The sequence below is a fragment of the Manacus candei genome, unplaced genomic scaffold (assembly GCF_025592945.1).
Source record: "Manacus candei isolate 608988 ecotype Guabito, Panama unplaced genomic scaffold, ASM2559294v1 h1tg000014l, whole genome shotgun sequence".
In the NCBI taxonomy this organism is placed as follows: Eukaryota; Metazoa; Chordata; class Aves; order Passeriformes; family Pipridae; genus Manacus; species Manacus candei.
The window spans coordinates 28,975,701-28,984,328 of record NW_026138062.1 but is presented as its reverse complement, the minus strand read 5'-3'; the positions used below and the strand labels follow the sequence as shown (position 1 = coordinate 28,984,328).

Sequence of the window (8,628 nt, the reverse complement as noted above, 5' to 3'; positions counted from 1 at the left end):
CAATATAGCTCCTTAACTACGGTTAGCTAGAGTTTTGCACATTAAAAATGTAATTCGGATGTCAAGTAAACCTGATTTGAGAATGAGCTAGAAATGTATATGACTTTCAAAATCCCCTATTTAACTTGTCTGTTTAAATAGGTAAAACTTCTAGAAATTATTTCCCACTGAAAAGCTTAAACTAAGGTCCAAGGCAAAATTAGAACTAATTATCTTAATGGCAGATAATACTCAGCTGAATACTTTACTTACAAAATGCCTTAACTTTAATGGTGCTATTCCTACAGAAAATCAGATCTTTCTTTTTGAATTACTCCTTCTTAAAAGACTGAAGAACAGTTTTTAATTTTCTTTGAAGAGAATCTGAAATTCAGGCTCTGAAGAGAACCCTCAGATCTCTACAGAGAGATAGTTTCGCCACACGTAACTATTTTTTAACAGTCTTTAATAACGTTTATCTCATTAAAGATCTACTATAGGGCTAACTCGACACTCAATTATGGTGAAGCACTGATACTCCAAATGAGAACCATTTTCACTTTTAATTCTGGAAATTGGAATGGATGTTCAAATATTCGCATGTGAGGAAACACTGATGACCAGAAGGAGGTAGGATCATGCACTTTTCTTGCAAATACAGCCAGACAGCAGAAATAGTGCACCAACATTATTGCACAACAGAATAAACAAAACACTGTCATCAGGAATGAAAGTTAACCCGTTACCTATTGACAGGTTTGATGCTACTCATCGCCTGCTTGGCTTGCTGATGTGTGAGACCCATAATTGTCTCTTGATGTACGGCTTTGTGTCTTTTTGCTAAGGTTCACATCTTCACCTTTTCCATTGTGAATTATGAATCTTTTTTATTGCAATATTACTGCCAAACTTAAGTTATTAGCCTAATTTGGAAATTGATTGTCTAACCCAGGCTCATATTAGCTGGCAGCTAAATCTGCAAGGGGCCCTGTTAGTTTCAGTATTGCACAGTGCACTCATAAGTGCTCCTTGGCATGCCAGGGGTTGTATCATCCAGTGCTGAATAGGTGAATTCCCTTCTGCAGAATTGGACTTTAGCTGAGATTGAGGGCTCCTGTGTTCATTTTTAAATTATTTGATTTCAGTGACAGAAAAATGATCCCTGGTGTCCATAAAGTCCCGTCCTGAGTTTCATTTAGTAAAGTTTTGTAATACTTCAACATCTTGGTAAAATGGTGGTAGAAAGTAAAGTTATTGTCACATTAGGATATGGTAATTTGCCTCAAGTAGAACAGAGTTCCTGTATTGGGGGTTTTTAAGAGGTGTGTGAGACTGATGAACTCCAGTTTCTAGGCCATTTAGTCAATACTAAATACAATACATAAACATACATTTTTTTTTTTAGCTTAGTAAAAGTCAGATTATGGTCAAAATGAACTGAAATATCATTATTGATAGCCATCATCAAAGGAAAAAAAGAAAACCAGTTTATTATGGACCCAGGGGGACAATTTAATTTAGTTTTTGAACAAAGATAAACTCAAAAACAATACCCTACAGAAAGAGCTCTAAATTAAATCTTATTTTGATCTTATGAATATTACATTTTTTTAGGGTTTGAAGGCTTTTGTATATCAAGTGATACCGACAATTCATGAAGTTAGATGTTAAAAGGCATCTCACAGTTTGACTCAGTCAGTTATTTCTATATGCATTTTATTTTCTTAATAGAAGAAATTATTTTGCTGATGAAGTTTCAGGAAGTGCTCTAGTATCTTTGCAGTTTCCTTGAAGAAAGGCAGAATTTTCCAACAGCCAGTGTTTAAATATCTGATGAGAGCCTTTTTCATAGGAAAAGGAGTAAAATGATTTGGTCTTCGAAAAAGACTTCCCCTAGATTTTTGATGGGGAGCAGATTTGCTGTAGGAACTTGTTCGATTTCATTCTTGCATATTCACTCTACATTTAATACAAAATGTTTTCTTGTTTGCAACATGAAGCAGGATCTTGTCACAGCACTGCGAAGGGAAAATATGTAGTGGTCTTGGCATGCCCTGACAATATGCTTTCATTAAAACTTTAAAATGTAAATGTATGGAGAAATGCATGTCATATCCCATCACAGAGCTTCACAGCTATTGCTTTCATTACCACTAGTATGTGGCAGAGTTGCTCTTCTTTTTATAGGTTGTTTGCTTTGTAAATGTAACTATATACAGCAAGTTATATTTGGGAGTGAATGTTTTGCAAACCTCAGCTAATCAATAGGAGTCTTAGCTCCAGCTCCATTAGATCATTAGCAGTTTAAATTAGTAACCAGTGAATATAATATTTTTAACTGCAGTTTTTCTCCCCCACCTGAGTTCTTTCTCAGAATTCTTTTCAACACTATTTTCAGGTCACTACTCTGTCTTCTCAAAAGGAGTGGGTGGATTACAATTCAGGTAGAGGAGAAATGTTAAATGGAAATTCCTCAGTACTGCTTTCACTATGGCCAGAAATATGTTAATTAAAAACTGTGGAGAGCATAATCTTTTCTGAATCCAAATGGCTATGACAGTTCCTATAGTTGGGAGGTATGGAGCATGCTTTAACCAGTTACAAAGCTATTTAGATGGATCAGAAAATACAGTGTAGAAAGATTATACCAGTGAATCCAATTCCAGAAGTGTCATATCATCCCTCCTTTTGCCTTGAGTTTTTTACTTCAATGTTAAATACTTGAAACACAATCTATAATTTGGAACATATGTTAAATGCAAAATAAGAGCTCATTTTGCTGTCAAAAACATTACCTTTTTCTTCCGAGAGTACACAGTAATATGCCTGACAATAGCATTATTGGTGGTTTGGAAAGCTTTTTCTGCTCCAGCTTCTTTAAACTAGCCTTTCCAAAGGCATGTTCAGAGATCACAAAGAGACAAGCCTCATTTCACACCAGAAGAATCATACATTCCTTGGTAAGAGAGGGTAACCACCGAACCCAGTTGGAAAACCTATCCTAGACCATTTTTTCTTTGCAGACAGGAGTGTCACTGCTCTGTCCTTCATGGGAGATAGTGGTGGAAAATGCTGGAGTTGTGTGCAATAACAGGACTAGGAGACACCATTTTACTGGTACTCTTGGTATTTATCTCCAAGTGTGCTTTTAAACTGTGGCTGTAAAACAATTATTTCTGCCATTGATATTCCTCTTCTTATAGAAGTCTCTGACAGGAGACTCCTGTCACTACACCTTCATACCCCAGAGTATGCAGTAATAGAGCTTCAACAGTACTAAGTCTCCATGGCTGCTTTGTGTTTTTATGTTTTATTTTTAAAAGTATTTTGACATGGATTTTTTTGTGGCTTTGTTTAGTTGTGGATTTGTTTTGGTTTTTTTTTTTGTCTTCTCTTATGCTGGCCCAGTCTTTCCAGACTTCCAAAATTATTGATTTCTCCCCCCCCATTAATATTCTTTCTTAGATAGTGTCTTCTGCTGATATAGCTCTTTTTCAGGACGACAGAATATTATCTTGTTGGAAGCAAATGTTGACATCCCTTAGAGTTATACCTTTAGTAATGGAAACAGTATATTACTGTTCAGATCCAAATCACTTTACAAGTACCATTGTAAACATCTTTGCTATAGACCATGACAAGAAATTAGGTAGTCTGTCTTTGTGAGTGTGACAAGAATGTCAAGCTACAGTAGAAATAAATGGGAAATCAGCATCATTTAAGAGAAAAACTAATTTACTGTCATATCCAAAAATAGCTGGTTGCCAAAAGCAAATGTTTCACTTAAGTAAAGGCTTGAGCCTTATTTAAACAGACCTATTTTAAGGACTTTAAGGAATAAAAAAAAAGAGAGAAAATAAAAAAAAAATCTGTAATTATCAATAAAGATACAAGCTGCACTGAGAAAAGCAATTTCAAAAACTCTTTTAAACATTTTCTCTAAAGAACTAGTGATACAAAATGCTATGTAAGAGGAATAGTTTCAGTGAAATAAATGCTGTCCTCTAGTATTGTCAGCCTCTTGCTTCTGCAATTATCTTGGATTAAATTCATTTGACTGAGTGATCTAATCACCTAGACACCCGTTATAGTTAGTGGAGAGGAACAAACAATTTGGAAGCATTGATTGATCTCATTTCATCCTGCAGTAAGTGCCCAAAATCAGTCCTATGAATTTAACCCTAAATGTTAAGTAGCTCATGTGTAAACATGAACCCTGTAGAGATTTAAAGCTATATGAGGTCAGTTTTTTCAGGCCTTGTATTTTTTTGAGTTTTATAAGTATTTCCAGCCTCAATATTTCTCTGACATGGCTGTGAGTTCACTATATAGAATAAAAGTCATTACTTGCAATGCTCTTCATTTAGAAATGTGTAAGAATAGAATTAAATGGAGCTGAATGTTTTCAGTAATAGCAGGCTGAATCTTAATAGTTTTTGTCATTGCAATACCTTAACAAAAGGCATAAGTGATGATCCTAGCATTTCAGTTATTCTTTAATAGTAATGTAAAGTAATATATGTGCTTTTGTATCAGTTGACCACTTAATGACAACTGATTTGTATGTTGGTCATTATCTCCTTTGAAGTAGGTGAGGCAGTTAATTCTTATGACATTTTTAAGAGCAAGCTTTCTAACCACCAAATATTTTGAGCTATTTTTTAGTTTAAAAAAAAAGGCATTAAAATTAAATTTTCTGCTGAAAAGTGGCTCTTTTACCTTTGCTGCATGGAAACATTGTCTGCAGCCAATGTGTCTGACTTGTGTCTAACTTACTCTAAAAATTGGCATTTTTCTAATGGCTAGCCCAGAAAACTCAAATCCGAATGACAGGCTTAAATTCTTTTTTTCTTGTGCATCATCACCAATTACACGAGTCAGAATAAATTGCTCAATCAGGTTTATGTGTATTTGTCTTTCTCTGAGGAATTTGCACCTCTCTAAAGGTTTCCTCACAGATTTCATTTTTTTACTTTTTCTGAATGGTCATGTTTTACTTAATTATTAAGCTCTAGATGTTGTGACTGGGATGAAAGAAGCTTTATTGAAATATTTTTTGAATTTTCTTTGGAATCACAGTTTACTGGAAGATTACTCTAAAGGGTATGGATTTTCATCCGTGAATCACAGTGGCAGCACCATCCTGTCCAAGCCCCATCTTTGTAACACCTTATGGCACTTAACACTTTAAATCAAGCTGGGTTTCTTTTATGTGTCAAAGAGTGCTGGGGACTGGGATACCTTGGTTGCTCTGTTGCTCTCAGTTTTATAGGTTTGAATCCACTACTTCCATTATTTTTGTCTCCAGGGTGAAGAGGAAGATTTTAGCTTCCAATGACAGCAACAATAACCGTAATGTTTAAAAGAACCAAAAAAACAAAAAAGAAAAACCAAAACAAAAAGAAAAGGGGGGGTGGGGTGGGGTTGGAGAGAAAACCAATTCCAAGTATAATTTCAAAAAAAAAAAGATCAGTAAGTCTATGAATATGTAATTTCAAAGACCTATAGATTTTTGGTAAATACCCTAGAATAATATTTATTTCACAGCAGGATATGATCAACAGCCTGATATTTATAGAAGACTCCTAGGTCTCAATCCATTCTTTTTTTCCAGCTGCTCTGCCTTTGGGAGCAGTAGAGCAGTCTGGAAAAGACTGCAGCAGATGAATCCAGAAACTCCTTTAGAGACACAGCAATGAGCAAAATATATCAGCATTTCTCTACTGACAGTAAGCAGTAGATGATCCTTCTCAAAAGTCTGTTACACAGTACTAAAAAGACATCCAAAAGCTTAGCGTGCCCATGGGGCTTGGGAGTCAGATAATTTCTCTCAGTGAGTTTGCATCCATAAGTTAAGGACTGTATTCTGGATGTTAGCTTTGTTGGTATAATACAGTCTCATAAAAGAGAAATATATAAAACTAGATCCATTACCATGGAAATAGTGAAAGGTCATTTCCATGGCAACCATGGGAAGCTCTCATGCTATAGTTTTGAGGAACTCTATCTTTGAAGCTGTGATGCATTTATACAATGGCCTTGTTTTAAATGAAATTAAATCTATATATGTAAAGTGATAGACATTTTGAAAATTCTAACTTGGTACAGCCATTTGCTGGAAAAAGAATGAATATCAAAGCCAGATGTGTTACTCATTTTAACTGTGGGGAAGCTGTTTGGTATCATTTTGTGCTTCATGCTGTAAATAGCTGAGATTTTTTTACTGAGAACAGCAACCTTTTAGGATTCAGGACTACCATTTCTGTTTTCCATGGTTTCCTTTTCTGATGAAGTCTGATGCCAGAACTTCAGCCTCAGGAGAATGCTTTCTACTAGATATGCATATATTTGTAATTTGAGAGCTCATTCAGGAGCAGTGATAAGAAAATTTCAAGGATCTACTTTTATGAAGAAATTCTATAAAATCAGTACAAAGAGCAGGGTTCTGTAGAAATGTCTGTGAAATCCTGTGCATATCCTCATTTTTTTGTTCCTTAGCATCCATCTCCACAATTTTTTGGGGTTTTTTCTTCAGGCAGTCCTTTATGTTGTTCTTTTTAGAGACTTTTGAATAACATTTCATAAGAACCGCATAGACAACCAGCCTATAGATGTTGTAAAAAAATCTTATCTGAATAAATAATTCTCCAGTGTGATTTTTTTCACAGTGAGAGAGAATGTACTGTTTCTATAATACAAGAATGGAAAGGTAGATGGAAAAAGAAGAACACTAAGGTATTTAAAGGTGTTTTTTATGGTACTGGAACATACACGCACACGTACCCTACTGTCACTGGATTTTCAAGCAAATATAAAGTTTGCTTGCAAAATCTTTGAAAGTTTGCTAAACTAGCTTTAAAAAGTAAATCAACCTCAGGATCCTCGAGCACTGGAGGGCAAGAATCCTTACTTAAAATAATTTACATAAAATCATAATGAAGGTTGGAGCCAGACTACTTTCTTTTTATCTTATCTCATCAGAACCACTGAAGCAAAAGTCAGGGCATCTCCTTTTACATACCTGCTTTAGATTTGAAACAGCAGTAAGCTTTTAGAAATCCTACTCCCCAGGGTTGCCTATGAAGTCAATGGGAAGAGTTAGTGATGTCTAAGGTTAGGCAGATTCTGCGCTACAGGTCTTGGCCACAAAACTGTTTAGGAGTCTGTGCCCCATTAAATAATTGGAATGCAGTCACTTAAATGTCGTTGGAATACAGTCAACTAAATGTCTTCCCCAGTCTGACTATGCAGTTATTTGATTATAGAGGAAGCCCAGTGCTGCAGCCTGGGAGGACCACCTGAATCACCCTTTATTTTAGTAATAACAGCAGCTGTAGGGCTGTGGCTGCACTTTTCTAAATAATATTCTGCATACTGTCCATATATTCTTCCTGTCAGGATTTCAAAATGCTTCCCAACCATTAAAACTTTTACCTTTCTATGTTTGAGTGAGTTGAGAATCAAAACATGTTAAAACCAGCATTTCTAAGTTTCCACTAATTCAATGGTTTATCGGTACTCACTTTGAAAAAACTTGGGGCTGGCTTCAGTCACAGAGTCTAGGAGTCTAGGACAAGGAGTTCTTGCTGAAAATAGTATCTGCTTGCATCTGCATTAACTGAAAATCAATTTAAGTTGTTTATCAGAAGTTTTTTTCCAAATGGGAAAGAAGAAGTGATGTACTGATCTGAATCATGGGTCACTCTGAATGAGGTTTTCCTAATTTGACATCCTGACTTTCAAGGTGCAGGTAAACTGAAAGAGATAAATGAAAACATTGTGAGTGTTCTCATATTGTTCATCATGTCAAGGGGACAGCCTTGATTGGAGTCAGCATACACTTTATCACAAAATCTAGTACATCCATGCACTTCAGACTTTGAAATTGGAGATTTTTCAATCATCAAATACTCTAAATGCAAAGAAGACATACATTTTTTTTTTTTGGTAATTGTATGCACATATGTAATTCTTTCCACCTGGCAAGCAAATACTTGAACTCATTCAATATTTAATTTATATTAATTTAGCTCAGTGATAGTCTCCTGTATATCTCATATTTTTGGCCAGTCCCAGATTGGCCGGATGAACAGGTATGGATTGACTGAAGGATGTTGCTAAACATTGGAATGTTGTTTTGTTTTTGTTTTTTTTTCTTTTCTTCTTCCTCACTTCTGCTAATTTTCATTGCTGAACAAAGGTAGATGTCTTGATAGCAGAAGATTCTTTTGAGATGATATGACCATGATAGGTCTACGGAGTGACATTTAATTTGGGATCTTTCTAAATGTTCTGTTCGCATCCCATCTTTTTTCACTTCTCTTAGTTTCATATATGACATAGAAATCCCCTTTCGGTTTTTTTTTGTTATTCCAGGTGTCAGTACAATCCTATGGCATTTATCAAAAAGTATCTTGCTTTACAGATTTCGAAGAAATCAAATCAAAATATTTAAAATTTAATTCAACAGCAAGTAAAAATCAGTCTAACTTTTCTGTTCCCTATTTTTTTCCTAAATTTCACTTCTGCAGTCTTCCCCACTGGGAAGCTGTATTCAAAGTTATAATTTTTTTGGCAGGAAAGTTCTGAACTACTTTCAACAGAAAGTGTACTTATACTTTTAATTTATTTATTTTATTTAACCATCTA

At 35.1% G+C, this 8,628-nt stretch overlaps 1 protein-coding gene across 6 annotated transcripts in view; it reads left to right on the top strand.

The window, feature by feature from the left end:
* The window catches only part of PCDH9 (protocadherin 9), a 689,952-nt gene that overhangs the window by 32,811 nt on the left and 648,513 nt on the right, over nucleotides 1–8,628 (top strand). The window lies entirely within an intron of this gene.